Source organism: Narcine bancroftii, chromosome 3 (genome assembly GCF_036971445.1).
Source record: "Narcine bancroftii isolate sNarBan1 chromosome 3, sNarBan1.hap1, whole genome shotgun sequence".
Lineage (NCBI taxonomy): Eukaryota > Metazoa > Chordata > Chondrichthyes > Torpediniformes > Narcinidae > Narcine > Narcine bancroftii.
In genome coordinates this window covers 59,703,511-59,730,945 of record NC_091471.1, presented here as the reverse complement: position 1 = coordinate 59,730,945, position 27,435 = coordinate 59,703,511, and the positions used below count along the sequence as shown (strand labels likewise).

The 27,435-nt window shown below is 37.8% G+C and overlaps 1 long non-coding RNA gene across 4 annotated transcripts; it reads left to right on the top strand.

Annotated features, from left to right (window-relative positions):
* Positions 1–344: 344 nt before the first annotated feature.
* Positions 345–13,395, top strand: LOC138756120 (uncharacterized). 4 transcript variants are annotated; one of them, XR_011352774.1, is made up of 5 exons: positions 345–432; positions 1,373–1,473; positions 8,648–8,736; positions 10,571–10,691; positions 13,280–13,395. It is a non-coding gene; the product is annotated as an uncharacterized lncRNA (long non-coding RNA). The 4 variants fall into 4 exon arrangements; XR_011352772.1 differs by lacking the exon at positions 8,648–8,736; XR_011352773.1 differs by lacking the exon at positions 10,571–10,691.
* The last annotated feature ends 14,040 nt before the right edge of the window (positions 13,396–27,435 follow it).

Here is a 27,435-nt window from a genome sequence, read left to right as displayed (position 1 = left end):
GTATATATTTTATTTCACTTGACAATGACAGCATTGACCCAGCCCTTCCATTAACAGAAACAAATATCTCTTTGGCTGGGGGCTTTAGGAGCTTTAATTTAAAATCACAAATTGCCTAACATTCAGTCCCGACTCTTCCTGGCTATCGTTACAGTGATCCAACAAAGGCACTTTTGGCACCCGTTTAAAGAGAACGTGAGCAGGAATGGCATTATGATGTCGGACAAAAGCCCATGAAAATGGGGCACCCAGGGTACACCCTGGTTATACAACTGCCAGCCTGCCTCCTACCTCATAATAGGATAGCACATTGACAGCCGTCTGGTCACTGTGCTTAGGGAACGCCCAAATGTGAGGCCAAGGAGTGGGATGTACAAGTCAAGAGAGGGCTCTTGCACCTGATAGATGACCTTGCACTGCCAGTTCGCAGAGGTTGGTAGTAAGCCTGCTCACATTTGCCAACCAAGCCAAAGAAACCAGACACACAATGGTGACCAGACAAATTTCTTTCTCTGCCCTCCCCTCTGACACTGGGGAGCTACTCCCACAGCAATAGTGCCCTATTGGAGACACAGCCACCCTGTTTGGTTGGGGGCGAGCTGGCGAGGCATTGTCATTGAATTTGATATGTGCCTTGTCCAGCATATGGAAGGCATTTGTGTATATATTGGTCCACTTGATTGATATAATTATTATTAACACAACCTTTTAATTCTTATTTTTCTTTTCCTATTTTTATAGTTATAACATGTACATGGAGTTAATTGCCTTCTTAGTGATTACAGAGTAATGTAAGGAGTGGAATGTTGTGTGTGGAGGAAATATGGCCTGAGCAGTCCCTGTCTGAAACTTATTTGGAAGTCACATCACAGGTCAATCAAGGTTAGACTCTAGCCACCCATTAGTGCATACCTTGCCATTGGGTAATTCAAATCACTTAAGGTCATTATTGGTTAGAAGCACAGGTTACCACTGTATATAACACCAATGCACAGCACTTATTTTTCTCTGCTTCATGGTCCAAGCCCCTCACATTGCTCCATGCCAGGGCACTAATGTGGATATCAGTGGAAGTGTCACAGTTAAGGCATGCACTACGCTGAAGCTGAGCCATATTGCGATAAATCAATATTTGGAGAGAGCCACACCCCAATTGGTAAGGGAACCAGGTGTGTGTATGTCCCTGTTTGTTGTGTGTTTATTCAAGTGTGTGAGCATGTCAAGTATAGGCTCACTATAGTCGGAGCGCAATCTAGGTCCGAGGTGAATGTCTATATCGTTGCTTTAGTAATCAAGTACTATTTAAGGTTCTCTCCTGTTTGTCTCCCATGTGTTAATTAAAGTTACTTGTGATTGTAACACTTATATCCAGACTCATCTCTCTGTGAACCCAATGAACTTGATACTCTTCCCCAACACAACTGAGGGGTATGGATTGAGTAAATGCAAGTTGGCTTTGTTCATTGCGGCAAGGTGAGATACAAACCAAAGGATATGGGTCAAGGGTGCAAGGGGAAATGTTTATGGGGAGCATTGGAGGGAAGATGGAGGGAGCTGCCAGCTGAAGTGGTAAATGTGGATTCAATTTTCTATACTTAAGAAAAATTTGGACAGGTACATGATGGGAGGGGTATGGATGGCTATGGACTAGGTGCAGGTTAGTGGGACTAGGCAAAATGGATTAGAAGGACTGAAGGGCCAGTTTTCTCTGCTGTAATGTTCTATCGTTCTATGGCTCTAAATGCTGGGTTTGCAGAAACATCCACAATGTATCAATAAAAATATATCTTTTTTACATAGATGCTCACTTTTAAAATATTATACCTATGGCATCGACATCAACAGCCAGGTTGTGAAAAATCTTTACAACAAAATTGGATCATTATATGTTATTCTCAACATAGACTGGCAACTGGAGCCAAGGGGAAATCAATTTCAATTGGATGCTTCTGCATTTAACATGAATACCAACTTTAAAATTCCAAAGATAACTTTACTAGAGTTAATTCAGGGAGGGAACTGATAGAACTGTTTAAAATAACAAAAATATTTGAGAATTTGATATTAAGATTATTCCATTCCATTGCTATAAACACATTTTCACTGACAAAATCAAATTATTTCCACAGTAGCATAGCCTCAGGTTAGTTTAGAAGCCAAAAGAGGAGCCTCAGAAGATAATTTCACTTATTAAACAATACAATATATTGGAGGAGGTGAAGTGGAATCAATTTCAATTTTTAAGAGGAAGTTGAACATAGACGTATTGAAGAAACAAATTAAGCCGGCAAGTTGGGAGCAGAGAAATTAGACAATAATAAATTATTTAGAAAATTCATGGTTTTGCAATGGATAAGTCTCCGGCTCACTGTTACAGTCGCACCATGACACTGTTCTGCATGGTATTAACAGCAGATTGCAATTGGTATTAGCATCTGTAACAGACACTCAGGTGAACTTCAAAGAGATGAACATGAAAAAAGAGCAGAAGTTTGCCTGTCAGCCCCTCAAGCCTGCTCTGCTATTCAATAAGATCATGGCTGATCTGGCTATAATGTCAACTTTGCAATCCAATGTTACCATGGCAACCCCTCCCTTCTCTTGCTTTTGAGGAAATCAGTGGCATCCCTGTTTCTGATTCAAGTGACAGAGGTCATCACATTTTTGATCTCTGCTGTCCACTCTCTTCCTCTCTACCTTCCTGCCATCATTATCACATGACATGACATCACTGCTGATTTTGTTTGAAGTTCTTCTCTTCCAAATGTTTATGAGAAAATGCCTCTGACTTGTCTGCACAGCTAACCAGCATTAGGCTTTCTTGTGTACACAGGTGTTTCTCCAGCAAACATTAATTGTCTTCAATATTTCAATGGATAATCACTCCAGCTTTGCTGTTAAGTTTTCAACTGAATAATGATACAAGCTTTTTTTTTACAGCTGGACATAGGAGACATAGCATCTCTTAAAGTGATGTTTTCTGTGTGTATGTGTCTGTGTATGTCCCTTTTTCCAACCAACAAAGCCTTTTCTAAGAAATATATGTAATTTAACTAAAGATTAATAATAGCACAATTCCATCACACCCAGCTTTGTGTTTTTACTTCAACCATGGTATCTACAGATTTTTGTGTTTTACTTCACTAATCATTGAAGTTCCCAACATGCATAGAAAATGGCCATCCAGTTTCCATGAAGAAGAAATTCATATTAAAAATATTTTTCTGTACTGATTCTTATTAGTCTTATCCCACTGATGACTGGTATATATATATAAAATCGACAGTTTTGAGAGGAGTAATTTAGAGAGGAGAAATTAATTAAGTAGTGTATGATAGCCCTTGTTGCAGGGTGCAAAGATCAAATTGTTGTTTCCATAGCTGACCCAGCAACACTGATTATCAAGGATATGCCTCATATATGATGCAACTGGCAAGTTAGTCAAATGTGGCAATATGATTTGTAGTCTGTTGTGGGCTTCATGCTTACAAATGCTTTAAAGATCACAACCACCTTGAATATCTGTGTTAAAGATTATTCAAGTGTCACTGTGGACTTTAGTTGAACAAGCCAGTCACCTTGCAGTCACAGGTGCAACTGCAGGTCACAAGACAAGTCACACATCAAGTCAACTTTATTGTCATCTGATTGCACAAGTACAACCTGACAAACAGCGTTCTCCAGTATACAATGCAAAACACACAGACACACAACAAGACATAATACGCATATGGAGAAAAAGTACATATGCAGGACAAGTATTTGCACATACAAATAATTAAATGAATATTGTTTCATGAATATGAGAGTCTCAGATGGTTCATGTGTGCAGTTAGTTGTTCAGAATTCTCACTGTCCCATGCTACCACATGGCAGTTTGTTTGCTTATGCACTGATAACCTTAGTATTAGCAATGGGAACTTAACAGTATTTAAGTAGTAAGAGATTTAATCATTTGACCATTCCTGTTCTCTAATTCATCTCACTGGCTACTTCAATATCTCATTCTGAAGCTCATTTCTGAACCCAATCATCACCACACAAAAGTTACTACAATCTTTTTATATTGAAATAGTAAAATGGACCTTGCTACCTGAATGAAAGAAAGCTAGGTTTCTGCCTTGATCCAGTCAACCTGCATTCCTCTTCTAAGTCATCAAGTAATAGTCCTAAAACAATTTACATTAAGTCACAGGGGCTATTGTAAGAATTTTGCTAAAAGCTTCATGTGCTTCATTTTTAAGGAAGCTCGTCAGAATTGTTCAGGGGCCATTTGAAGGTCCCAGGTCCAATCATAGCAGCAACATTATGAAAGTGATACAATACAAAGCCTGTTGATTAGTCATCAGTCACATGTTAATTTTATATGGAGACATCCCTTAACTATCATGGCCATCTTTTCCATTTGTATCACAATGACGTCATGACCTACTGATGGGTCTCTTCCTGCATTAACTCATATCCTTAACTCTTGGTGCTACCTCATTTGGTGCATGTTCAAATCTTTCAAGAGTTAGTGTTCAAGTTCATTAATCATCCCATTATACAAGAACAGCCCGGCGAAACAGTTCTCTGCTCCTTAATGCAAAAACATGCAAACATGTATCCAGATATTACACATATACCAATGAATGTATCTAAATATATAAAAATAATAAATATTGTTTAACGAACAGTAGAGTCACGCAGGGTTTTTACGAGCAGTTCATTCAGTCATTCAGCAGTCTCACTGCTTGTGCGAAGAAGCTGTTTCTCAGCCTGGTGATTCTGACTCTAATACTCCTGTCCCTCTTTCCAGGTGGAAGTAGCAAAAAAATGCTGTGTTTGGGGTGGTAAGGTGATCATTTAATTTTTGTAAGGACCTGTGAGGAGATGTATGTTCAGGATAGGTCACTTTGTAAGTGGACTCCGAGAAACGTGGAGCTCGTAACTCTCTCCACTATCGTGTTATTAATATGTAGTAGAGGGTGGTCATTCCTGGTCCTCCTGAAGTCTGTGATCATCTCCTTTGTCTTGTCCGTGTTGAGATTCAGGTTGTTATTCTCACACCATATCATGAGATTTTTCCACCTCCTCTCTGTAGCACAAGTCATTGCTGTTTTTGATGAGGCCGACTACTGTTGTCATCTGCAAATTTGATGACTCTGTTGGAGCTGGATCTGGCATTGCAGTCATGTGTTTGTAGTGTGAACAGGAGGAGGATGAGCACTCAGCCCTGAGGTGTGTCAGTGCTCAGCCTGACAGTGCTCGACATTCTGCTGCCAACCTGGACAGACTGTCATCTTCCAGTTAGGAAATACAGCAATATAAATCAGGAAGGATAATTTAAGCTGATGTTAGTCCTGAAAATAAAAATAAAAAATACCAGAGCAAATTGTTCTAGGTGGGTAACAAAACCAGAAAAGTGACTGTTACGCAGATGTCCCAGAAAATCTATTTTGTCTACATAGCCGCTGCTATCAAGTTAATAGCTGAAGCTTGAAGGGAAGACTAAAGTCAAAAGTTATTCCTGATGATGGCTGTGGTGTTGACATTTAAATGATGTAACTGTAATAGTATAGATTTTATCACCAATGTGTATATGTACATATGTACAGATGGTAGTGTAGGATGACTGTGATTGTCTGAGAGCGTAGCCACACCTACTGGCAGGTCTTAAAGGATTGCTCCTAGCCAGACCAGGTCATTCTGGACTGGTCAACCTACTTATGATAAGCTCCAGTCTTTTAGTTAATAAAAGCCTTGGTTTGGATCAACAAGTCTTTGGTTCTTTTGACGCGCACTACCGGAACTAGGAAATGAATCAGCAGCTTTGAAATGATGCGAGTTGAGTTTATTTTTTGAGTGCAATGTTCAGGGAATTGCAGAGAGACTTGGTTATTTATTGACAGGATAGGGACATCGCTGGCTGGACAATCATTTATATCTTTGAACCAATTTCAGAGGGCAGTTACAAAATAATCATATTCCTATGGTATATGAGGTGCCATTTAGGTCAAAAGAGCATCATGGTGGCAAATGGACAGTTATGACAACCTTTCAATTTCTTAGCTGTGACCATTACTGATATCTTATTTTATTAATCCCAGATTAATTTAATTACTTAAATTAAAACGTAAAGTTCCTAGCTGCCAACTCGTGAACTGCAAAACCTTTTGATATTAACGTAAAATTTTTTTAAAAAATCTACTGGAAACAGTCAGCAGACCTGGCAGAGTAATGGAGGTAATATTTTTAGGTAACACTTCTTTAGAAGTGGGTAAGAGCCATATATTATGTAGCCATAAACATACATTGAAGTTCAAGTACTTAGAGATTGAAACTGTGATCATGGGCAAGGAAAATGAGTAAAAGTACTGCCAAAACCAATGGGTGTTTGCTGCAAAAAAGTGACTTACATGAGCTGTTGTAGAAATTCAATGCGAACAGCACAGGTGAGAATAAACTGGATGATGCTATAGACCAGAGCAATGGGATCAGATGCTCTTTTCTAGTTTTTAAAGCTATAATACGCCAAATGGCATACTTTATTTATCAATAAATTGATTTCTTATTTATTATGTAGGAGAATATGTAATGGCTTTTAATGAACAATTAACAGTATGACTTTTTTTTATTTCTCGAGTAATTCGAATTGATGTTAAGTGTCTAATCAAGATTCATTGGAAACTTGCCATTAAGAAAAGCTTTGAATTATGATGTTTGACTACAAGGACTAAAATTGTAAGATCAATTAAAATACATTCTGTTGGGCCAGTTGTGTTCTGTCTATAATGTTTTTTAAAAAATTTTGTTCCCCCTTGTCTGTCACTCAAAACCGATCAATGTTTTAGGCCACAGATGTTTCCAAACTTCTATTAATGCTAGTTGATCTGTCACTGGCTGACAGAGATAAACCCTGAAAAGGTATGGGTGAGTGCGAGAGTGACTTCCAATTTATTCATCTTTCCTAAAATGATTTTAAAGAATAAATACCAAAAGAATACCAAGTGAGGCAAGTACATTTGAATGACAACCCGGTCTAAATAAAACTTTCCACCTACTGACTGGAAGACCATTGCCTTAATATGTTTCACATTGTAACATTTTTTTGGTTTCAGTGGTATATATGTAACACTTTCTGTGCTAGTGAATTAAAAAAATCAGATGGTTGCCCAAAGTATGTAATTCAGTAAACCAAGAAAGTAACAAAGTATAGATGTAGATGGCTGTTAGATTGTATGGATATTTAAATTCAGTGATCAGTAAATGAAACAAGCATCACTCGTCAATGGCTTTGAAGTGATCGGAGTTGAGTTTATATTTTAAGTTTAATGCAAAGCTAGTTCTAGATAGATGGTTGTCTATTTATTGATGCACTGTGGATATCTCTAGCTAGGCCATCAATTATAACCTATATCCAATTATTCCTGAGCTGAACAATTTACTCAGCCATTTGAGAGAGCAGTTGTGTAGAACATTAAAATAGATACATAAGGAACTGGGACATTTAGTTCTGAAAGTAAAACTCCAAGGGTTAAAAGAATGACAGTGGGAGATGGCTTTTCTGGCTGCCAGAGGCTAAAATAATTCAACCCTGTGAATTGTCCATGAAGCATTGATAGGGTAGATGTGAAATTGAACAAAGGATTCTAGATTTGGCTTCAAACAATCACTGATTTAGTTGTGGTAGGACAACAAATTCCAAGAGCGAGCAGCAATGAGCATTGTTTGCTTACCAACAGGAAATGGTCTATTACAAGATCATTACCAACAGGCTATGGTCTATTGCATGTCCGGCTTGTTTAAGTAATTATCCCTGTAATTTTCATCATCGACAACTGGTGAAATGTACAAGTAATTGAAAAATCCATGAACAAATTAAATTTTTTACTTATGTCTCACTGATGCGGCAAATTATATACTCCTTCAAAAGAGCATTTTTATAAATGTACTTATTATAAATATGAATAATTGGACAATAATACTTGATATTGTTGGAAACAAATATATTTCCCAAGGACAATATCCAGGAAATTACTAAGAAGATATTGAATCACACAACGTCAAAATGCTGTTCAAAGCAGCAGGTTTCCTTATGTTTGGCATTCCAGTCCTCCCTTCTTGACCATTATTAATTCTTGGCAAAGAAATAAAGCGTAAAAATCTATTATGCCAACATCATTCTTTCAACATGCATCATACTTTACAATTTTTTCTGCTTTCAGAATAATCCCGATTTTTCCAATATTTCCCAATAATAAAACTGCCCCCTATCCCTGGCCCCATCTGGAAAATCATTCTATCTACAATGCCAGGCATTTTGCATCTTTCACAAAGTATGATTACCAGAATTGAACAACCCAGTTTTGGCTGCGCTTGTATTTCACAAAAGATTCTTCAACGCCTCCTCATTTTTATAATCTGTGAATTGATTTTTGAAAGCCAGAGTCACATACATTTTTATTCACTTTCTCAACATCTTCACCTTGAAAGACAGTAGTCTCCACTCCTGCACTTTCTTTGGAATAGTCCTTCATGTTATATTGTGCTGAGGTATACTTACCAATGGAAATTAGTAACAGAAAACCACCAGTCATAAATTCTTCAGTGGGTGAGCACATTACAAGAGTTCATTGATAGAGCATTGATTTTTACTGATCTGAAGGTGTTCCAGTCACTCTGCTTTAGGTCAGCCAGCCATGGCTAGTGTAAGCAGTGCAATCCTTGAATGGAGTCAAAGAATTGAGTAAAAATGTAAGTGGTTTGTTTATTATTCTAATGTTTTCATTAATCATAGCATTTAATGAGATTTAAATTAAATTAACATTTTGAATAATTGTTTAAAATTATTCAAGAGTACTTCAACACATTTGACTATCAAGGAGACGAAAAAACAATAATCTGTCAAAAGGCCATCAGAGCAATCCATGAATAAGGCCCTGTGCCACCTAAGGTCTTGTTGCTTTTCCTCGTATCCCGGCTCTATCTCTGTTTTGTAGAATGATTGTCCTATTGATTCTCCTTACTTTTCTCACCAAAATTTATGACTTTCCAGTTTCTTATTTTTCTATTTATCTCTCCGTTCTACCGACACACAGTGCTTTTCACTGATTCATAAACTTGCCCATTTTATATCAATATTTCCATATTTTGATTTATCAGAATGGGTAACAAGCTGACTGGCTGGAAAAGTTATAATGATCCTCTCCCTTCACATTTGCTGCCTGATGTACAGTGTTTACATATTTTGTTCATATTTCCAGTAGTTTAGTGCTTCAGTGTCCCTTTATATTTTAGCTCCTCTGTCCACTGCACTTCCAGTGATGGTCTTGCTTAAAGTGCACGTGAGATTGGGGAAAAGCTCATTTAGTTCAGTAGTCTTGATCAATTTCTGACCATATAGCATCATCTACTCATAGGTTCTACTCCACCAAGCTATTTTCCCAGAATAATGAGATAACGAATGGCATTTCCTGGAAGAATCTTTCAAGTGTTATTGCCCACTTGGTATTTCACATACATGCCATTTAAGAAATATTTCCAATCTCAGTCCAGCTGTTATTAAAACACCTCCCAAACTCCTATTAGAGTCATACAGAGGAATGCATCCTTCATCTCAAATTGCCCAATATATTGCCTGCATTCAGCCTACATCTCTCTAAGCCTCCATTTTCCACATATCTCTCCAAATATATTTTAAATGTTGTAACGGGAAGAATTTGAAGGAAAGCAGGGCCTTTCTACTAATTACATTCCTTTAAACAGTGAACCTCTTTTCTCCACTGAGAAAGCTAGAGCACCTAGAACTTAACTGGGAAACAAAATAAGGGTGTGAGAGATGCAGATGCATATTTGGTGTGTGGAATGAGTTGCCAAAGGAAGTGATAGAGCCAGGTACAATAGTTATGTTCAAAAGATATGTGGACATGTCCATGGATGGAAAAGATATAGAGGAATATGGGACAAACACAGGGAGTTGGACTAATATGGGTATACAATTTGGTTGACATGGACAATGTGGGTGGAAGAATATGCTTCTACTTCACATGCTGTTCCTGAGGCAGTGTGTTTTCAGAGCTGCTGTCAAGTTAGTGTGAAGCTGAGTAATTTCCCACCAGTTGCTTCTACGGTGGAGTGGCTGGAAAAGAAGTCAGTATGAAATATTTCTGTCACCAACCCTGAAGAGGGGAGTTTGCAAACCAAATTTCAGCTGGACTAATGTGTCATCGGCTCCTATTTCAGTCTAATTTATGCTGACGGTTGTTTCATGCCAGCCAGTACCTGATGCATCAAACAAGACGTCCCATTAATTTCTTCATCATCATCGCCCAGACCAGGCGTGCACTTAAAATATTAATTTGACTATGGAAATGGGCATTAACATTTTAATAATGTCAAACTCATTTGAACCAAGCTCTGGGGGGAAATTACGTGGCAATTAGTATAAATGCAATGATTGATCCCCGGTCAGAGTTCACCTGGTGAGCGTCCGACGAGCTGCTCTGTGAAGCTGTCACTCTCCAGCAGAGCTCCAATTCACGCCCTTTGATATTTACATGAACTCACTCGTGGTCATTATTCTCCCTAGAGTGACCTCAGCTCGCCCGAAGTGATAGATCACCCGCGGAAGGGAAGAAAAGCAAAATCGCCCTGGGCTGCACTTGAATGGCTTTTGATGGAAAGAGATTTTAATTGGGACAATAACTGAGGTCATATGCAAAAATAATTACCAGCTTCAAATTGCCATTTACTCTGATATATTTGGGTTATTTTAATATTTTAATGGAAAAGTTAATGGTTAGCAAATACAACCCGGTGCAGTATGACATTTTAATATCTTGTTAAAATATTAGCCTATTTTCTGCAGTGCAATGTTTAGCATAAAAGACGGCGGATGCTTTGCACCGTCCATGGGCTTTAACGCTTTAGGTACCAAGTCTTTTATCCCGCACGTTGCAAATTCCTGTATCATTGCACTTCCAAGGCTTGCATTTCAAACGTCCCACACGTCGGGGGACAAGACACGACCTCGCGTCTCCAAATCAACGGCGTCCTTCTTGGAGTGAAGGAAAAGTTTCAAAACTCTTCTCGTCTAAAACCATCGGGGGGTTTCCCCCTTCTTCTCGAGTTTGTGCCTTGTCCCCCCCCCCCCCCCCCCATAAAAAAATCAGATGAAACTCCTGCTTAGACCAAGAATCTACGTGCATGGCAAAGAAACCAAGCGGCAGCGGGACGGAATCAGAGCAGGGACCCCGATTCTGGCCACTTTGGACCCGTGAGAAGCTGGTGGGACTCAACGAGTCAGGCAGCGGCCACGGAGACAGGTGGAGGATTCTGCCTGACCCCGACGGCTTCTCTTGGGTTCACTGGACATTTTGGGGTTGGATCTCACTTTTATTTTGGATGGCAGATGGGACAAAGAGTTCGATTCTGCAGTGCTGGAGAGATTCGACTGAACGCCAGCGTTCATAACGTGCAAGGGAATGAATGCCTGCCAGCGCTCTCCTCGGAACTAAGCGGTTTAATAAGAAAGGCAAGGGGAAATATGGCAATGTTACGAGTCAAAATGCTGGAATAAGTAAATACTATCACGAGTCATCTAGCCATCTTTCTCCACTTTTACAAAGGGCACATATTTGCTGCCCCCCCCCCCCCCTTTTACATATTTTATTCCAGATCCTCTTTCTTCTCGCCACCAGTGTTGAAATCAAAATTCGTCACACGCCTTTCCTTCCTGAATTCATTCTTTCCCAGGATAGTAAAATTCCCCACCCCTGGGTTTCTCCCTTAATAAACAAATATTTAACTTGAGGATTTTCGCATGAATACTTCTCAAGTCATTCAGTGGTGCCTTCCACTTTATTTTTAATCTTTATATGCACTCTCAACCTTGTTTCTCAATCATTTTTTTTTCCTGGAATCTGAGACGCATAAAAACACATTTTTTAGATGGTTTTATCATGTAGCAAAGGGAAAATAATATTGTGTAAACACATAACTTGTCATTAAAATTCACTTTTTATAAGACTAAAATATATCACCTTGCAGCATGCTTTGTTTTCATTTTATTATAACAATGTTTGACTGGAAACATCTGAAAGGATTTAATGTTTTATTTTAATACCACTTAGTAGAACTTCTGGCCTTACTTCTAGTTTTATCCGCAGTACTGGCACATCAAACGGATGGTAAGGCATAGGGAAAGGTTTCCTTTCATGTGCCATTGCTCAAGATAATACTCTTATTGAAGCAGAAAAAAAAACCCAGCTGCAGGCTATGGAAAAACATTTTAAAAATCACATACCCTGTTCTTAGTTCATGACTAATATCTGTTTGCTGAAATGCTACTGTTAGCTGGTGTATTCTTAGCTGTGCAGTAGTATGTTAATAACTATTCACTGAAGCATAGCTGAGTTTAACTCCTCCTTAAAAATAAAGAGAAGGCAGAAAGAACAATAAAAATAGGGAAAATTGAATTGAATTAAATAGCCTTTCCCCCTCTTGTGAAAGTTGAGGCCAAAATGTTTGTATTAATCGTTTTAAATGCATGATATAATTAGCTGATCAAATCATAGTGATTTATAATTTTTTCACTGATTTTACCCTCCATTTTTAAAGTAACTATATTTTACTTAATGTGCATACTAAATCTTATTTTGATTGCTGACTGTCATTATTTACCATGATGAATGTCTTCTAAATTGTCCACCTTTTGGCCTAAGATCAATGTGGTTTCCCCCTCGCTGAAACTGAGTCTTTGCACTTCTAATTCAAATTGATTCAATGCTAACAATTCCACAGTTATATATGAAGATATTTAATTCCCATATTTATTCGAAGCTTGAGATAGTGGTGGATCTCACAACTCTGAGTCAGAATTTGTGGGTTCTATCTCATTCTGGTTGTGAACATATGTTTCCAGTGCAGTGCTAATGAAGTAACATCTTGTCAGAAATACAGCCTTTCATAGGAGACTTAAACAAAAGCTCTTCATGCCTGCTTGAATCGATGATACAATTCTGCCACAAAAGTTTCTGCAGGGGTTGCCAATGTCCTGTTTGGTGGAATAAAACTACCTTTAAACCCCACCTCACCCTCTTCCCTGTGTATGCTACTTGCCGTATTGCCTAAAATAGAAATTTGCCTCAATAGAAAGTGCTACTCTGCTTCACTGACATCGACCAAAATAGATAGATCTCTTTGGCTATAGTAAGGCAGGTATAACAGTACCCTCAGTGTATATGATAGAATGCTGCTGGATATGGTCAATTAATTGATACTTTTGTTCTTCACATAGAGACGATGAGCAAATCTTGATTGAAATTCTTCCTTGAAAATGGTGCATTTTTTTGTGTCAAGTCTGCAAGTGGTGACAAACAGAAATATGCAGTTCTGATAAATAAAAAAAATATGGAAGCAGATGTGGTCTTTTATTCGAATTAAACTGGTTTCCAAAGCATCTCTGATGTGCACTATTTTGTGGATTTTGGAAACAATTGATAGTCTGTTATAATGTTTATCTCAATTTCTGCATTTTAAATAAGCCCTTCAAGTTGATCATCTAATCCATTTGTTCCATCGAAATATTAAATTGACTCTTTATTTCTCAAAGAAACCTTCAAATACATACTGAAAATTTAAAAAAAGACATTGAAAATCTAAAAAGCTGCAGTCGCTAGAAATCTAAAATAATAATAAAATGCTGGAGATATTCAACAAGAGACACAAGAGTTAATATTTCAGGTCAAAGACTAGCAGTAGTGGGAAGGAGATAAAAGAAGCCTGTTAAGTTTCAGGGAATGTGGGGTAGGAAGAATTTTTCTGATGGGATAAACATGGGTTACCACGAGCATAAGCTGTAAACAAGGTTATCTGGTCAATGAACGAATGAGAGCATTAGAACGTGAAGAATAGACATAAGATTGCTGGGGATGTGAAATGCGGAGAAGGAAGACTAGCCTGGCAGGTCATACTGGTCATGTCCTCCACTCCCAGAGGAAAATACACAGAAGGAAAATAAAACAAACAAGCTAAGCCAATATCATGGATGGGTGACGAATACAAATAGAAATCAAGTTTCCTGGCATTGAGTTAAATAGGCTGCACATGCTCAGTTGAAGGTTGAGATGCTATTCCTCATTAGTGTTGAGTCTAATACTGACCTCAATCTTGCATGGGGCTTTCCTTCATCCTGAATCACAGTTTCCCCTCTAGCTTTTGCTGAAAAAGTTCTTGATCATTTAGCATCCATTTCCTGCACCTCTGCTCTCACTTATCTCCTCTGCAACAGCACAAATATAAATTTCCCCTAGTCCTCACCTTTCACCTTATCACTTTTTGCATTCAACAGATAATTTTCCACAACTTTTGCAACCTTTAAATTAAATTTCTCCAGCAGTTACATCTCTCCACACCCCCCCCCCCCCACCTCCCCTTTCAAAATTTTCTTCTTCTAGGTCTACTATTTCATTCCCACCAACTTCTCGCCTTCTTACCGCATGCATCCTTATAACTGCAAGTGATGCAACACTCATCCCTTAACCTCTGCAAATCCCACTATCTGGAGTCCCAAGGAATTTTTGTTGTAGGGAAAGTACTATTCATTTCTACTTCTTCAAATCTAGTCTATTCCACCTGGTCTCCTCTAGAATGGAGAATCCACTTTGTGGATTCAGGCCATTGGGGAGATCCTAAATTTCTTGTTGCCTCTATCCCAGTCCACTCTGACCTATTGGCCTATGGCATCTTGCACTGTTACACCAAGGCACAATGCAAGCATGAAAAACAGCACATCATCTTGTGTCTGGGCATGTTGTACACTTCTCAACTCAATCTTGAGTTCAGCACTTCAGATCACTTCATTTCTCTGACTAGATTAATCATCAGTCTGTGATATTGGCCCAGCTTTTTTGTCCTTACCTTGTATTTCCTTTTTTTCTTTTCCTGGGAAGTGGATGGCATGTCCAGCCTGGTAAGCTGGGCCTATCCCCCTGCTCTGCAAATCCTACATTTTCTTTTCTATGTTCCTTTGTCAATGTTCCCATTCTCTAACTGCTCTCCTTCACTCATTGACCAGATAATCTTATTCACTGGTTATCCACGTGGTCACCCTAGTTTTACACTATTGGATAAATCTCTCCCTCCACCCATTTCCTTGTTTCTCTCCAGCTGAACATGCAACATTCACTCTTCTTCTCAGTTCTAATGAAGGTCTTTCAACCTAAAATGTTGACTTCCCAGGGAGCAAAGGGATGCTCCAGGATATTACCTGGATTGGAGGACTTAGATTGGATAGGGAGAGATGGATTAGCTTGGTTTGCTTTCCTCAGAGTAAAAGAAGCTGATGGAATCTGATACAAGATTATGAGAGGCACAGATGGGGTGGAGGGTTTTTTTTCTTGTGCTGCAGGCATCAATAATAGTTAACTAGGGAATAGTTTTAAGGTGAGAGGAAGTGGTCTTTACTAGGGACCTAAGGGTGGTTGATATGTGGAAAATGCTGACAGTGTCAGATAGGCCACAATTTTTAAAAGGCATTGAAACAGATATGTAATGCACTGCAAAGTTTAATAGGAAGCCAACTTATAGTTCTGTAAAACAATAAATGAAGATGTCAATTTAAATCTCTGACGGATTCTGAGCGGGAAGTATTTAGCAGCACTTTCCAACTCTCCAGCAATAATCATTAAGAATATTAACAATGTGCGGTTATGTGAGTGAGGTTTAATATGCGTATTTCAGGTGCATCTCAAATTCATATGGATACCACTAGGCATAAAAAAAATTCTACACAAGTAAATTATTATCTCAAAGGAATTCAGTGCTAAATACAAGGCAGCATCAACCAGTAACTTATGGATTAATCAGTTAACATAATGATCACAGCAAAAATTGTCAAAAAGGAATGCACAGATTCCTGAATCATGAAGAGGAGATGGGATTTGTCATAAAGGCAAGGCACTGGTGCAAAGCAGCTATAGTTTAACACTGCTGATATCTAATTTTAGTATACATTACAATCAGTGCTATTCTCCACCATGTGAAGATCAGTAAAGATGTTGAATGGAGATTTGATGAGAACTTCAGCATGTTCTTGTTAAAGATTGTTGACCTGAAATGTTAATTCTATTTCTCTCTCCATGGATGCTGCCTGGTCTACTGAGTACTTCCACCACTTGCTCTTTTAAAAACAGGCATTAGCCAATAAATATATGAAGTGGATTGAGATGTGAGAATGACTAAAATAATTAGTTTTTGTCACAGGATTTCATGATAATGAAGTGAAAGAAGTCTGCAGACACTATGATTGTAGTAAATAAACAAAATAGTGGGAGAAACTCAGCAGGTCCCGCAACGTCCATAGGAGGCAAAATATAATTGGGTGCAATTGGGCGGCATGGGTTTGTCAACTGAGAGGGCCTGTTGCTGTGCTATATGTCTAAGTTAAATTAAATAACCAACCTTTTTGGGCTGACCCCCTTGCTTACCTTGAAGGAAGGGCTGCCCTACAACATTGATTATATATCTTTGCCTCCTATGGCTGCTGTGACACCTGCTGAGTTTCTCTAGCACTTTTGTGTATTTACTTCATGATAATGTGGAATTCCCAAAAATGGGTATGCTAAAATCAACATGATCAGATTAAACAAGCAACATTCAAAATGGAATGATAAAATACACTTCAACAGATGCAAAGACAAAAACAAAACTGCGTCCAGAAACTTTCCACAGAGTATGGTTAATTAGGTTAGTAATCAGAAGATATTGAAAAAGGGAGTTGGAAGGGGAAAATATTGTCAGAAAAATTATGGAAATAAATAAATCCTTTCAGTCTCATTAAATATAAAAAAAACAAGTAAGGTCAAAATGTAATAAATTAAAACTAAATATGAATGAAAACTTGCAAAATTTATGGGAAAATTAATATCATTAATTATAACAAAGTAAAAATGATGTTGAATATGCAAAAATAACAAGATCAATGGGCTTCAGGAAGGCCTCCAATAAGGTTCCACATGGGAGGTTAGTTAGGAAAGTATAGTCTCTGGGTATTAATTTGGAGATAGTCAAATGGATTCAACATTGGCTGGAAGGAAGTTGCCAGAGAGTTGTAGTAGATAATTGTTTGTCAGGATGGAGGCCGGTGACAAGCGGTGTACCTCAGGGTTCAGTATTGGGACTGTTGCTGTTTGTCATATATATTAATGATCTGGAGGATGGGGCAGTAAATTGGGTTAGTAAATATGCAGATGATACTAAAATAGGGGGAGTTATGGATGATGAAGAGGGTTTTCAAGGATTGCAAAGGGATTTAAACTGCTTGGAGGAGTGGGCAGAAAGATGGAAGATAGAGTTTAATGCTGATAAGTGTGAGGTGCTTCATTTTAGAAAGAATAATCAAAGTAAGACATATGTGGTAAATGGGAGGGCATTGAAGAATGCAGTGGAGCAGAAAGATCTAGGAATAATGGTTCATTGTTCCCTGAAGGTAGGAGTGCATGTGGGTAGGGTGGTGAAGAAGGCCTTTAGTATGCTTGCCTATATAAATCAGTGCATAGAATATAGGAGTTGGGAAGTAATGATGAACCTGTACAAGGCATTGGTGAGGCCAAATTTAGAGTACTGTGTGCCATTCTGGTCACTGATTTATGGGAAAGATATTAACAAGATAGAGAGAATGCAGAGAAGATTTACAAAAATGTTGCCTGGGTTTCAGCATCTGGAATACAAGGAGAGACTGAGAAAATTAGGTCTTTCTTCCTTGGAACATAGAAGGCTTAGAGGGGGATTTAATAGAGGTGTTTAAGGTAATGAGAGGGATAGATAGAGTTGATGTGGAAAGGCTTTTCCCATTGAGAGTAGGAGAGATGGATACATGAGGTCATGGGTTGAGAGTTGACGGACAAAGATTTAGAAGTAACATGAGGGGGAACTTCTTTACTCAGAGAGTGGTTACTGTGTGGAATGTGCTTCCGGGAAAGGTGGTGGAGGCAGGGTCAATTTCGTCATTTAAGAAAGAGTTGGATAAGTATATGGATGGGAGGGGGATGGAGGGATATGGTCGGAGTGTTGGTAAGTGGGATTAGATGAGGGTACTTGGATCAGTGTGGACTAGAAGGGCCAAATTGGCCTGTTTCCATGCTGTAATTGTGATATGGTTATATGGCTTTGACATCAATGAAATGAAAGATCATCAAATTAATGTGCACAAAAGGAATGAGCAGTTCATAATATTTATCACTAAAGTTGAAATAAATCAGGTCAAAGGAAATCATAAACAATGAAGACAAAGAACGCTGAGGAAGTATCGATGAACTGTAACCAAACCATATTCATATTGCCTCTCAATTGGGCAAGGTCACTTTCATTTATTGTACCATCCTCATGGAAACTAATTGAACCAAATACTGTAGGAGGAATGTGCTTGAGAAATATCTGTAGGATAAGTAACTGGAAATGAGAAACCTAAAATCAAATCCTTGACTTGTGGAAATAAATTCTTGGGTTTCCAATTGGAATCCCAATAGCATAATGAACAATGACTTCCAACAAGCATTTCACCAGATTTGTGATTAAATCTATTTAAGAAAACTCAGGTCATTGGGTGCATTCACAGAGAAAATATTTTAAAAATGCAGGGAAGAACAAGTGAGCATTAATTAGAATGGTTATATTGGGGTAGTTGGCAGGAAAGAACTAAATGCAGTATCTTCACTGTAGAAACTATTATTGCATCTCATTTATACAAAGGGTTGATGAATTTGGAGAGTGGACCAAAGAAATTAATGAAATCACCATTGCTGAGAAAGATCATGTTGATAAAAAAATGAAAATTATAAGGACAATTGGATCTGTTCAAATTAACTTATTGTAGCAACAGGTCTACAGTGGGTGCCATCTCATTGGCTTGACACACAGCCCTGAGACACCTGGACAGCACAGATGCATACAGCAGGATGCTCTTTATTACAGTACAGCATGTAACACTATCATCCTCTCAAAACAGATTAGCAAACTCCTGGGACATAACACCCCAATGTGTTATTGTATCATGAATTTCCTCACCTAAAGACCACAATCAGTGAGGATTGGTAAGAACTTCTCCTCTACAATCTCCATCAGTACCAGAGCACCATAGGACTGTGTTCTTAGCCCCCTGCTCTAGTTGCTTTGCACCTATGACTGTGTGGTTGGTACGAAAATAACACCATCTAAAAATTTGCTGACAATTCCTGGTAGTGGGTTATATAAAAAGGGACGATCAGTTAGTATACAGGAGGGAGATTGAAAACTTGGATGAATGGTGCACAAATAACAATCTTGCACTCAATGTCACCAAAACCAAGGAGCTGATTGTTGACTTCAGGAAGGGAAAACCAGAGGTGTATGATCCAGAGATAATTGGGTGATCAGAGGTGGAGAGGGCGAGGAAATTTAAGTTCTTGTGAGTCACTATCTCGGAGGATCTTTCCTGGAGCAAAGACACAAATGGCATCGTGAACAAAACATGTCAGCACTGCTACTTCCTCAGGATTTTGCAGAGGCTTAGCGTGACATCAGAAACCCTGGCAAATTTCTACAGATTTGAGGTGGAAATTATACTGACCACCTGTATTGGGTCACCAATACACCCAATGGCAAAGCCCTGCAACATGTAGTGGACAAGCCCAAGATATCACTGGCAAAACTCTCCCCACCATCAAGAGGATCTACAGGGAATGCTGCCATTGGAGACCAGCAACAGTCACCAGCACACCACCCAGTACATGCTCTGTCCTTGCTACTACCATCAGGAAAAAGGTGCAGGTGCACAAAACTTGCAGCACCAGGATCAGGAACAGCTGCTACCCCTCCACCATCAGACTCCTCAACAACAAACTCAATGAGGGACTCATTTAAGGACTCTTACTTTTGCAATTTATATATATTTTTTCCTGTCTGCATTGCACAGTCAGTTGCTTAGATATCTTTATTTGATAACATGTGTACATTGTGTACAGTTTGTTTGAACTAAGTGGTCATTCTGCTTTGCCAACAGGAAAACAAAAGAATCTCAGGGTTGTATGTGATGTCCTGTATGTACTCTGACATTCAATCTGAAATCTGATATCTCAATTGAATTGCAGAGAGAAATAACACATAAAATTTACAACTGCATGCAGCAATTGGAGAAGAATTTGGGATGCCTTTAATGGCAGGAATTAAAATCAGTTGAAAGACAATGTTCATCTTTAAAGAGATCAACTTGGTATCTTGGAAACTCATGCTGGCTCAAAGGTACTTTTACTTACATGTTGTTTTGTAACAAGAGGTCAACTTTATTTTCCAAAAGAAAATGAAATGAAAATTGAAGACAAAAGCAAAACACTTTACCTACATATGAGTTCAAGATCACAAGATAGTGGAACCAATGTAGGCTATTTGGCCTATCGAGCCTGCTCCACAACTCCACCCTGAGCGAAACTGTTCTCACATCTAGATCCAAATTCTGGCCTTTTCCCCATATCTCTTGATACCCTGACTAATTAGATATCTATCAATCTCCTCCTTAGGCTCTCCCAATGATCGGGCTTTCGCAGCTGTACGTGGCAACGAATTCCACAAATCCACAACCCTCTGGCTAAAGAAATTTCTCCTCATCTCTGTTTTAAATGGGTACCGTCTAATTCTAAGACTGTGCCCTCTTGTCCTGGATTCATCCACCAAGGGAAACATCTTATTTACATCTACTCTGTCCAATCTTATCAGCATTCAATATGTTTCTATGAGATCCCCTCTCATTTTTCTATACACCAATGAAGACAGTCCAAGAGCCGCTAAGCATTCCTCACATGTTAGTCCTTGCATTCCAGGAATCATAATGGTAAATGTTCTCTGTACTCTCTCCAACATCATTACATCCCTTTTAAGATAAGATGATGACTTCAGTAATGTAAGATTTCATTAATCAAATGACTCAATTTTTCTTTTTTACACATTGCTTCAGGATCAATTTCTCCTGTTACATTTCTAATGAATGATGCCATTTGCCATTCAGGTTACATTCCCCACAGCAGTGGTACTATTACCAAGGCCTTTCCAGGTGGGGCAATACTGTCGCCAAACAAACATGATTATATTTAGTATTTCCTGTTGAAATAAAAATAATGACAGAATGTACAAATTAAATATGGGAGAAATTACATTTTTGTTTGAATAGTTTCTCAAAATTATTTAAAATCATTTCTATATTTTTCAATTCTTGGGGAAACCTGTCTCCTTTGTAAGGCTAGTATTCATTGCTCATCTCCAATGGGCCTTGAAAAGACATGGTGATCCAGCTCCTTGAACTGCTGTCATCTTTCTGATGAAGGTACTCCTACAGTGATGTTGGGAAGGGAATTTCAGGATTCACTCCCAGTGACTGGAATGAAGAATTGGTGCCGTTTTTCCTGTTGCTGAAAGGCGCAAAAACTCATTTCTTTGTCAAGGAATGTTGTGAGAGTTTGGGGGCACAGGTTGAGAATTCTTTTTCTCAAAACTGTGGCTTTTAACTTTGATTCCTAATCAATCCAGCAAAAGAGGAAGGAAATGAAATGAAACAAGAGAAATGACAGGATAACGAGAAGCTAAAGTCAGCTATTAGTCTCACAGTATTTGTAAAGTTTGCTATGCAATTTTTTGAATAGATGGATTTCATTATGTAAGAAGAATAAAGAAAGGGATAATGTATGCAGTATACTGTAAGATGTGGGAACCATTGAAACGTATTGTAAGGTAAGGTATGTGGTGATGGTCAATTAACAAAAGATTTCAACAAATTGTGGAATTCAGTGTGATTTATTTAAATAGAGGTAAGATGAGGGAAATTTTTGCAAAGCCTCTTTTTCCTGTGGTGATGAAATTACTTGAGTATGATCTTCTGAAAAGAACAGCGATAATAAACCATGTGGTCAGTTCCTTCTATTTCTAAAGTTGATATATAAATGACTCAAATAAAATAGCCTTATATGAAACAGATAGATGTGAGTCTTGCATATATGGCAAAAGACAAAATAATGTTGGGGCCAATTTTCAAGCTCTGAATTTTGCTAATTTCATGAAAGATGTATCACTTGGTGAATGGACAGGAAAAATGTATCAAGAAAAAAGCATTGCATTTACACAATAGAATGTGATCTTAAAACACTCACTTTGATTTTCAGATTTCAGATTTCTTGTCAGAGTACAATCATAACATCAGATACAACCCTTTTTCCAACAGGCACGTCAGAATTACCACTAATTTGTAGTGTAAAAAATAAACTGTGCACAGCATAAACAGGTGAACAAATAAAAGATTTGTAAACAGATAATGAATGTAAACAAACTGACTGCACAATAAAGTCCACAAGGAAGAGCCCTTAAATGAGTCTCTAATTGAATTTGTTGTTGGGGAGTCTGATGGTGGAGGGGTAGCAAGCTGTTCCTGAACATGGTGGTGCGAGTCTTGTGGCACTTACACTTCTTTCCTGATGGCAGCGAGAACTGAGTATGTGCTGGGTGGTGTGTATCTTTGATGATTGCTGCTGCCCTCTGATGGCAACGTTTCCTGTTGATGTTCCCTATGGATGCACACAATAGTGGGAAGGGTTTTGCCTGTGAGACCTGGTCTGTGTCCACTACCTTTTGGAGGACTTTATGCTTAGGGATATTCGTGTTCCCATACCAGATCCAGCTGCTCAGCACACTTTCCACCACACCTCTGTAATAATTTGCCAGGGTTTCAGGTGTCATATCAAACCTCGGCAAACTCCTGAGGAAGTAGAGGCGCTGATATGCTTTCTTAACAATGCCATTAGTGTGTTTGGTCTAGGAAAGATCCTCCAAGATAGTGACTCCCAAGAACCTAAATGTAATCCACATTTTCATTCAAGCAAGACTGAGTTCTACTTGAACCACCACGTGTTTCAAATATGGCCAATATGGCCTTTTGTGATGCCATTACAGATGATTACAACATCATTAAGGAAGGGTATTACAAGGTTGTTTGATAATCATGTCAACTTGTCAGGAAAATACTTCAGAATATTAACTCAGGGTTTATATAAAGGAAGCCGTTTTTTTTTAAGTAATACATTCTCTTCAGAAAAGAAAGCAGAGAATTAAGATTAACAATGAGGCATTATCTCCTTAATTATATATTCTGTACTAAAGAGGACAAGGTTACAAAGTTAATCATAAATATGGCCAAATGCAATTCCCTGACAGAACATTAATGCCCCTTTTATCCAATGAAGTGTTATTGTTCTAGCTGCAAATTACAGTGGATTTATGAAAGTCACAGTAAATCTATGTGAGATAAATTAATCTGTATTGACTGCTCTGTGCAGGTCAGCCCAGAAGATTGGAGATCACGAGAGTAAAATATGAAAATACACAGCATATTACCATGCTAAATCTCCAGATAAGAATTTTCAATAAATGGGATGCTTTATTGCATTTCAGCTCGTAGCGCCCTTGGTTGCTGACCTAGATAGGTTTAGATTCAAAATGTAATGCTTTTAAACCATGGCTTATTACAAATGTTAATGCTTTTGCTAAAACTTGTAATTTGAAATAACCCAGACCAAGATAAGAAATAGTCATTAAAAGTTTTAAATTTAGGTAAAGCTTCATTATCAATAATTCACAGATGCTGCCAATGTAGTTTTTGTATCAAGGGTTTTGGCTTATTTTGAACTGAACTTCTACTGACTATGGTAATACTTCAGGCAAGTCTAAAGGGAAAAGAAAAGAATAATGAAGATGCATTGAAGAAGCTTTATAGTACTATTAAGTCCCATAACAGATTAAAAACCCTACAGGAATTATTTTTCATCCATTGAAGAAGTTGCCAGAACCTAAAATGACTTCACTGAGACAGGATTGATAGAATATCGTATGATAAGTAGTTGGTATATCTGATATATTGTAAGGTGGGTCTTTACCCAAGAATATTTTGAATATTGTCCAACTTCACATTTTACTTCTCCAAAATATATAAAGGAAATAAAATAATCACAAGGTAAAAATAACTGCAATGTTTCTGATACATTTAAAGGAAATTGTATTCTTTATAGGGGCTGTGGGGAAATGAGATTGAGACATAGCAGGATAATCCTATCCCATTTTGCATTCACTTCAATCCCAATGGCAAACTAGGCAATTTTAAATCAACTGCAGATTTTCCATTACCCATTACCAACCACAATAAATTTGCTTTTAATTTTTACCAGATGCTCTCAAAATTTTTTTTAATGAGACCATGGAACAAAGATAATAAACTGAAGCAGAAACATAGTTTGTTGTCGCTCTCTTAATAGGAGGCTCTGTGGCCTGCTGTATAGTTGTGTTAGTAAATTGACACTGATTGAGCATGCTCTGGTTATTACATCTTCTATTTGCCTTAGCTGACATGGCTCAGTTATCAGGAGAGCTTCTCACCACATGGAGTGATTCATACTGATTTGGGATGTCGCCTAAACACAGTTAAATTTGAAAATCGCTGTGAAAGAGTGCTTCAACCATCAAACTTCAACTACAGATAGATAACAGAAAACAAAATGGTCAACGGAAAAATAGCAACCAATTGTGCATCTTATATTATGAAAAAGATTCCACACTACATTTCCTAAATCATTCTAAAAAATTGTTTGATTCAATGGGTGAGAATGAAAAAAATACCAGTAGACGTTTTGAGGAAACAGCAAAAGTTTCCTCAACTAATGAAAAGTTGCTGAGAAAAATAACAGTGCAGTGTGGTTGTTGCAAATGCAAGGTTTGGGTACTGTATTCAGCATATCCAGATTTATATAAAATGTAACATTGTGTAAACCACTGTGATATTACAACACAATCAGGTGCATTTTTATTACAGTGTTAATTTTAAATTAACCATAATTTATTGTTTTAAACCTAAACAAAGGTGTCAATAATGTCCCTATTGGCTGTTGACAACCAAACCATAATAATGAAGAAACTCAAACTTGAAAATTGAAAAGCTGAAATTAATACCTAATTGTTGGTAGTATATAATGAACTAATATATCTGATGACGGACTTCAACTAAAACAAGAATATTATTGTTCCATTTTGATCAAATCTGCAGTTATCCAAGAGATCTTGCTCATTGGGAGTCCAAAAGAAATGCTGTTTAAATGACAGGAAATCCAAGCTTTCTATACATGATTCCAAGCATATATCTCCCAGACTTCCTGAAAAATTTACATGTGGGATTCATTGGTGAGACAATCTGATACCCCATTGATTTAAGTGGGGTCTATGGCGGGGGTGGGGGTGTCTATGAGGAGATAAAGAGGAGCATTAGTTACATTTTTTAAAAAAATGTGTTTAGGTTGATGTTTTAATTTTTTAATGTCCTTAAGTCAACTCTTAGAGATAGTTAAAAATTATGTTTAGTGGTTTTACATACCACATTTGCAGTAGCTTTTTTTTTACAAGATATTGCATTTGCAGAGTTGTCCAATTTTCAGGCCAGTAGCATAGGCATCTTGCATTTGACCAGGAGAATAATGCCAAGGGAAAAGGATGAGTAGTGATGCTGGGTCAGGACCCATTATTCAGATTTAGAGTTCTGAAAACACCTTTCAATCAATATGTTTGAGTGAGTTCCATTTTTTTTTATTAATGGAAACAAGCCAACCTTTTTAATGAGATGATAAAATTGTTGGAAACATTCAGCAGGTTAGACAAATGTGAGAAAATAAAGAATGAGTTAATGTTTCAAGTCAAATGTCCTATGTGTCAGCTTCCTGACACAATATGGAGTCAATATTTTGTATCATGTGTAAGTAGCAGAGATTTAGTTTAATTTAGCCCATAGCAAAAAATTCTCCAGTATGTTACAAAATAACTTGCTGTTCAAACCTACATCTTCACTTTATACATTGGTTAGATTATCTTTAAATGTGTAAATTACTTTCACCATATCTGAAATAATCTTTAAGATCAGTCTTTCTTCATCCTTTATATAAATGATGACTCCTTACTTGATGACATATTTCTTCTTTCCAACTCATGTATAGTTATTAAAGTTCTTCCCCTCTTAGCTGAAGAGAATAAAAAAAAGTCTAGAATATTTAACATGAACCCACTGCTCAGTTCAGTTGTGGTCATGGTAAGTAAATCAAAGAAAACTCACAAAATGACTAGGGGCATCCCAAAAGATGGCAGAAATCCCATTAATGGGCTTATTGGGAATTACTTCAGCCAGGAAACATACTTGTTAACAATGTACCTTTTCCATTTCTGACATGGCACAAACTCACACCTCATTGAACAAGAGTCTAATTTTTGGCACACACAAGGTACAACGCCCAGGGGTTTTTTACAAATTTGCATTAATCTTAAAGCTGTAGTGCTCAGTGGATTCAGAATTCATTAACCTTTGCACAACCAACAGCATAAAAATGTATTGAAAAACGTTTCAGTCCAGTGCACTACATGGCCACTATTGGCAAGATTGTGGCAGCAGTAGTCACCAGCATTTTTACTACCTATAATAGTTATAACTTTGGAATAAGCTGGTATCTGACAACCTGGTTTTCCATAACTTTAAAGATGGAATTAACTTTGTTGCAAATTGCATAATGGAGTAAAGTTCACAAAACTCTTATTTTCCATCCAGCTGTGCAATTGTAAATGTTGGAAATTAGTGTATCTCCTGAATAGTGGAATTTTTATATTATAAATATGAGATTGATGAAGGCATAAAACAGTGGGCATCTATACCCTGATGGTTCTGCATCATTGGCTCTGCATGTATACAGACATTGAGTTGGTTGGTGTTCATACCATAAAAGGACAGTTACGCTTTGTATGTGTCCCCTTATGCTTTATACAGCCCACAGTTGGTGCATTGAGTGTGGCCCATTCATCTTAATGGAGTCACCAACGTTTATGAAAAAGTTAAATAAAGATAATTTTGGTTTACATTCATTATCCATTTACAGTTCTTTCTGAGGTGCATTGCAGTGCAAACAAATAGACACCAACAATGAAAAGCAGGCTTTAATTAGCTTAAAACTTGCCCTCAAGGTTCTGTATCCTTTCTGGCTCTGTGTGCTCTGCTCCTGCCCAGGGGCTGGCATCAGCTTTTATTGGCAGGGAGTAGGTGAACCCAGTCTCTCAGGTTACCTCTCTGCAAGTACAATGGGTTGACCCCTGCAGAAGGCAGTACAGGGTGGCTGACAGGCACAGGCAGCCACCAATAGTCCAGTGGTTATAAATGTCTGTATACACTTTATTTTAATTCATTAAATAATTTCAATTCATTTACATCAGTTACACATATTTATTATTTTCATCTTTTTAATTTTACTTTTATTAACATTTCTTCATTATTTAAATATTTTAGAACTGTTTCTAACTCTCTCTAATCAACAGAGATGTTGGAATAGCACAATCTGATTGATGGCAATCCTGGCAGGATGT